Genomic DNA, 7,015 nt, shown 5'->3' with positions numbered 1-7,015 from the left:
TCCTTTGCCCCTTATTGAAAGCTGCAGAACAGATTTTTCAATATTGTGCAGATCTCACATTATTCCTGTTATGGTCACACCGAATAAATGCACTTATCTGTGCTGAAATGAAAAAAACTAATTTCTACAAAGTCACACATTTTATCAGCTTGCTTTGGATTACAGGCAAAAAAAACAAATGCAGAAATGAAAAAGCATGTTATGTAATAAAAACTAAACATATTCTTTTAGATTAGTGAAGCAGGAAAACGGTTGCATGTATTCCCCCAACCTTCTTATATGTGATCCTGGACCACAAAACCAGTCTTAAGTGTAAATTTTTCAAAATTTAGGTTTATACATCACCTGAATAAATAAGCTTTCCATTGATGTATGGTTTGTTAGGGTCTGACAATAGTTGGCCGAGATACAACTATTTGAAAATCTGGAATCTGAAAAAAATCTCCTTTAAAGCTGTCCAAATGAATTTTAAGCAATGCATATTACGAATCAAAAAGTCATGTCAGATTTAGATGTAAATAATTCCATTCCTTTTGTATTCACAATTTGTACAGTGTCCCAACTTTTTGGAATCGGGTTTGTATATATATATTCAAGACATTTGCAAATATGATTAAAAGATGAATATGACACAAAACTACAGAATGTCACGTTTTATTATTGGGTGATTCAACACAAAGATGTTTTACCAGCTAAGAAGATCAGCACTTTTATAGTTTCATCTCCCTATCTGATGTGAGCAGAAGTATTTGAACAGTTGCCTCACAGGTCTTTCTAAGTGTTTCTGTGTCCTGTTGAATACATTTTTCAGATATTAAAAGCAGGGAATGTGTCTTATCAGTTATATCCATTGCTTCTGCATTCTAAGTCTTGCATTCAATGATGAAACACACAAACCAGGATGAAGATGAGGAAGACGACTCTGAAAGAAAAAAAAGCAATTTGGATGCTAAAAGAAAAGAGGAAGTCAATTAGAACTATAAGGAAAAAAAAGGGCATGGAGAAATCAAGAGTTTGGAAACTACCGGTGACATCAGCAACCAACGATGAGAAAAACAACTGTAGTTGATGACAGACAAATCATAAAAGCTGTGAAATGAACCCTAAAATACATGTCTGTAAAATCTGTAAAATCACCAACAACCTCCAGAAAGCTGGGGTGATGCTCTGTCAATCTACAGTCCGCAAGAGAATTTGACACAGAATTACAGAAGCTACAAAGCAAGATGCAAATTTCTGATCAGCACCAAAAATAGAAAGGCAAGATTCTTCACAAATGTGAGCGAGTAGAGTTTTGGAACTGAGTTGATAGACCGATGAGACAAAGATTAAACTGTATCTAAGTGATTGGAAAGCAAAAATGTGGAGACAAAAGGGAACTGCAAATGATCCTGAGCATACAACCTCATCTGTCAAGCTTGGTGGAGGTGGTGTCATGGCATGGGCATGCATGGCTGTCTCTAGAACAGGACCTCTTCATTTTAATGATTACTTAATGTATGATGGCAGTAGCAGAATGAATGTGGAAGGGTAGAAAAACATCTTGGCTACCAATAGTTGCAGACCCATATCAAATATTTTCTAGAAAACAGACATTTATAGAAGTCTGTTTTTGAGGGGGTTTTTTTATTTTTATTTTATTATGAAATATAAACTCACAATTGCGAGTAATAGTCAGTATGCATGATAAAATAATTCCCAATTGTGAGTTATAAAGTCACAATTGTGGGATATAGTCACAATGATGAGTTATAGTCAGAATTAGAGAAAGTTATAGTCAGCGCCATTATAAAACAATTGAAGATCCAAAGATTTCATCAGTTTGATGGTGTTTATTGTATGAAAATTGAAAAACAATGTGCCTAGGGTACTTGTAACACTGATTCCAGGTATTCTGAGAGGTTTGGCAATATCATTTATTTTATTCCATTTCCTAAACCCAAACAAAACAGAGCAAAATGTCCCTAAGCATTCAACCCCAATCCCAATTAAAACAAAAACATTCATTTTCTGGTAGTAATGTTCTCATTAAGTTAACATTTTCATATTGTCATATTGTGTTTCAGCAAGGTATCTTTGGCTAAAACCAGACAACATTAAGGTTAGTGAGTAAATTCGATTACAAACATAAATAGTGAACTGGTCTCACATCATGTACAGTACAATTAAATTTCAGTGCCTCTCCATAACTGCTAAATGTACATTAATTTAATCATACTATGACAGCTGTCACTGTGAGACTGGGAGCAACTCCATTTGTTTTTTTCAGTGAGAGCAACAGTAACTAAGGGGGCGGAGCTTACTGATTCAATTGTGTGATATAAAGTCACAATAAGACAAGAATTGTGTTATATGGTCACAATTGTGAGTTATAAAGTCAGAATTGCATGATATAAAGTTGCAATTACCAGTCATAAAGTCAGAATTGTGTTATTCAATTCAATTCAAGTTTATTTGTATAGTGCTTTTTACAATACAAATCATTACAAAGTAACTTTACAGAAAATTAAGTTTCTACAATATTTAGTATAGCTTAGTCAACCAGACAATGAACATTATTAACAGCAATTATTATATGATGCAATCACAATATTTGTTAGTTCCCTTTCAGTCAGTCACGTTCGACGTTACGAATGGGATCTTGCCCGAGAGCCTAATCACCTTTGAGTGGTACGAAATGAGCCAATGGTCTGCGGGATTTGCATTGTGAGCTCCGCCCCGCAGAGCGGGGATAAAAGGTGCCACACAAGCAACTCGCATTCAAGCTTTTGCTTCGGAGCCGAGCACAACGCGTGAAGCTTTCAAGCTTTCCCCTGAGCACTTCAACACCTCTGAAAGAGCAAATTTCTTTCACAAAATATATATGGGCCAATTTGCGTCTTTTTAAAGATGTAATTTCGCCCGTGTGTTTCTGGGTGCGGTTGATACATTGCCCCTCGTGAAGGCCACGATCACTGTGTCACGTGTCTGGACTTCCAGCATGCTGAGAATGTGCTCGTGGATGATTCATGTTCTCATTGCGGGGACATGACCATCTCGGCGTTGAGATCGAGACTTGATTACCTTAAAAGGTATAGAGTCCCCTCTGCCACACCCCGTTGTAGCTCTTCTCGTAAGATGCTACTTCGGCTGGTGCTCAGGGTGATCTGAGGTTTACTGTGTGGGCTTCCCCGATGAGCCAACCTCCTCGAGCCACATCCCACTCACATATGCCGCAGCCGGTTGAGTTTACGGATGAGTTTGCTGGACATCTCATTTGGGGCTAGCGAAGAGGACCGTATGTCGATTGCCGCATTACAAGGCGGGCTTGAGTCCTCGGGAGATAAGGATTCGGCTGCGTTGCCTCCCTCAGAGTGCCAGCGTTGTCCGAGTCCGAGTCCGATCCCGAGGTGACGGCTGTGCTTTCCCGGGCAGCAATCGGGCTTGAGTGGAATCCTCCGCCCTGTCCCGTGCCCTCGAGGCTGGATGATGGTTCCTGGGGGCTGCTCATGCGGATCGCCAGCACCCCCCTCTGGTTCCTTTCTTCCCAGGAAGAAACAGGAAGTAACCAGTTCATGGAAGGCACCTTTAACTGCCCAAAACCGTTGTGGTACTTCCTCCGCCTTCACTGCCATGTATGGCGGGTGGCCAAGGGGTATGCTGGGATTCCTCCGGTGGAGCGTTCTGTTGCGATGCAACTGTGTCCACAGAATGCCTACACTTGCCATGGTGGTCCCAAGCTGCCTTCCAAGACCTGTAAGTTCTCATCCAGGCTTGTGGCCAAGGCTTACAGAGCCGTGGGCCAGGCCGTTTCTGCCCTGTATGCCATGGCCTCACTTCAGGTCTATCAGGCCAAGCTGCTCCGGCAGCTGCACAAGGGCAGTGCTGACCCAGGGGTTTTGCAGGAGGCGCGCACTGCTACCAACCTCGCTCTCTGGTCAACGAAGGTCCGTGCTCCTTGGGTCAGGTGATGTCCACTTTGGTGGTCCAGGAGCACCACCTATGGCTGAACCTGGCAGACATGAGGGATTATGATCAGGCTCAGCTCCTCAACTCCCCGGTCTCTCAGGATGGCCTCTTCGGTGATGCGGTAGAGAGCTTTGCCCAGCAGTTCTCTGCTGCCCAGAAGCCATCAAACACATCCTGCCCCGCCGGCCCACTGCTGCCACCACCCCGCCACCAGTGCAGACGCCTCAGGCTGCTCGTCGCCGAGGGCGCCCCCCTGCGGCCTCCTCCACTCCTCCACCTACGCTCGGCCACAGCACCAGCCTTCACCACGGCCGCAGCAAGGAGATGGCCGCAGAAGGGCGGTGCAACCTGTCTCTGCCCCTAAGCCTGCCAAACGCCAGGCCAAGCGGCATTCCTGAGGTGGGCGACCTGTAGTTGGAGACGCCAGCTCATCAGGAGATGGTAACAGGAGGAGGACCGGGGGAGAATCCTTTGTTCTCATTTTCTTTTTGTTCCACCACTGGCCCTGCAGCCGGTGGCACCCAAACCTTCACTAAAAGAGCTGTTTACTCTACCTCCAGGTCCCAAGAAGCCACGAACGACAATATGACAATATGACGTGCTTCATCAGCGCTCTCGTTCTCCTCTCCCCTTGCCAGATTCCATGCAAAGCCGGCTCGATGCCCTTCTTGCTACTTGGAACCAGACGAGTGCCCGCACTCTGCCCCCTCTAAGGGACGATATGCCTCCCAGTCTGGCAGTTCCAAGGAAACCGTTCCAAGGGAACGGAGACGGTACGTCCCCTTGCCACATTGCTGTTCTGCTGAATGGCCGGGTCACTGGCTCAGCTCCTCAGCGAAGACTTGAATGTGAGTTGCTCGCGTTGCTCCTTATATACCCGCTCTGCATCTGCGGGGTGGAGCTCGCGATGCAAATCCCGCAGACCAAGGTACTTTGTGTACCATTGTCTCGTTTTGTACCACTCGAAGGTGATTGGGCTCTCGGGCGAGATCCCATTCGTAACGTCTCCATTCCCTCCTTCAGGGAACGAGGGTTACATTCGTAACCAACACGTTCTGTTTGTTGTGTCAGGGTTAGCATCATCTGGGGTCCTCTGAGGGGTTGGCATCATCTCTTCTCAGGTGTTGTGGATCCAGAGTGGAGCTTGTGTAAATCCTAGTTATGCAAAAAAGAGAAACAAACAGAGACATAATTAGCATAGCTGCTGTTCCAACAAAGTAAAATTAGTTTAAACAAAGATAAAGAGTAAGAATGCGCATTTGATCAGATGCAACTGCAGTCACAATTTATGAGATGCATTATTCGAATGCTTGGCGAAAGAGATGTGTTTTTAATCTAGATTTAAACAGAGAGAGTGTGTCTGAACACCTAGTTACATCTAGTTGCAAACTGTAGTCTACTAGATTCTGTGTACAGTTTTTTGATCCAATAATTAATATCTCTGTCTTATCTGAATTTAATAGGAGAAATTTATTGGTCATCCAATCTTTTACATTTTAACACACTCTGTTAGCTGAGTATCATCAGCATAACAGTGGAAACTAATCCCATATTTTCTAACAATATTATCAAGGGCCAACATGTATATTGAAAATAGAAGGGGACCTAGAACGGATCCTTGTGGCACTCGATATTTTACTGGTGATAAATGAGATGACTCCCCATTTAATTAAACAAAATGGTAGCGATCAGACAGGTAGGATCTAAACCATCTTAGAGCCTGCCCTTGAATATAGTTTTGTAATCGATGATCTATGGTGTCAAACGCAGCACCAAGATCAAGTAACTAGCAATTAGATGCAGCCTTGATCTGACGCAAGAAGCAGGTCATTTGTAATTTTAACAAGTGCAGTTTTTGTGCTATGGTGGGGCCTGAAACCTGACTGAATTTCTTCAAACACATAATTTTTTTTGCAGGAAGGAGAACAAATGAGCAGACACAACTTTTTCTAAAATTTTAGACATAAATGGAAGATTTGAAATGGGTATGTAATTTGCCAGTTCACTAGGATCTAGTTGTGGTTTCTTTATAAGATGCACAATAACTGGCAGCTTAAATGGTTTTGAGGTATGACCTAAAGATAACGATGAGTTAATAATATTGAGAAGCGTTTCTTCGGCTACAGGTAACAACTCTTTCAGTAATTTAGTGGGTACAGGATCTAATAAACATGTTGTTGGTTTAGATGTAGTGATAAGTTTATTTAGCTCTTCCCATCCTATAGTTGAAAATCACTACAGTTTATCTTTGGGTGCGATGGATGGAAATGAAGTATTAGACGCTGTAGAATCTACATTCTCTATTGTATTTCTAATGTTATCTATTTTATCAGTGAAGAAATTCATAAAGTCATTTCTATTAAACGTTGATGGAATATTTGAATCAGGTGGCATCTGGTAATTTGTTAATTTAGCCATTGTGCTTGTTTTGGTTATTTTCAACGAGTTTGTGGATAAGCTCGGCCCCGGCAGTTTTTATAGCCTGTCTATAGCTGGACATACTGTTTTCCCACACAATTCTAAAAACTTCCAAGTTAGTTTTTCTCCATTTGCGTTCAAGACTATGAGTTTCTTTCTTGAGAGAGTGAGTATTACTGTTATACCATGGCACAGTACGTTTTTCTCTAACATTTTTCAATTTGATGGGGGCAACAGCTTCTAATGTATTAGAGAAAATAGTGCCCATGTTGCCCGTCATTTTGTCTAGTTCATGTGTATTTTTGGTACAAATAGCAGTTGAGATAAATCAGGTAGGTTATTTGCAAATCTATCTTTGGTGGTTGAAACAATATTTCTGCCCAGACATTAACGCTGAGCAATATAGTTAATATCAGTGATACGCAGCATGATACAAGGAAATGGTCTGTAACATCATCAAGTTGAGGTACGATATCTATATCAGTAAGATCAAGTCCATGCAATATAATTAAATCTAGTGTATGATTAAGACGATGAGTGGGCCCAGTGCTTTTTGCTTGACTCCAAAAGAGTATTAGGTCATTAAACGCAAGTCCTTTAATCAACGTGAATATTAAAATCTCTAATGATTAGCACTTTATCAACTTTA

Source organism: Carassius auratus, chromosome 8 (genome assembly GCF_003368295.1).
Source record: "Carassius auratus strain Wakin chromosome 8, ASM336829v1, whole genome shotgun sequence".
In the NCBI taxonomy this organism is placed as follows: Eukaryota; Metazoa; Chordata; class Actinopteri; order Cypriniformes; family Cyprinidae; genus Carassius; species Carassius auratus.
The sequence above is the reverse complement of the archived record's forward strand: the minus strand, read 5'-3'. Positions refer to the sequence as shown.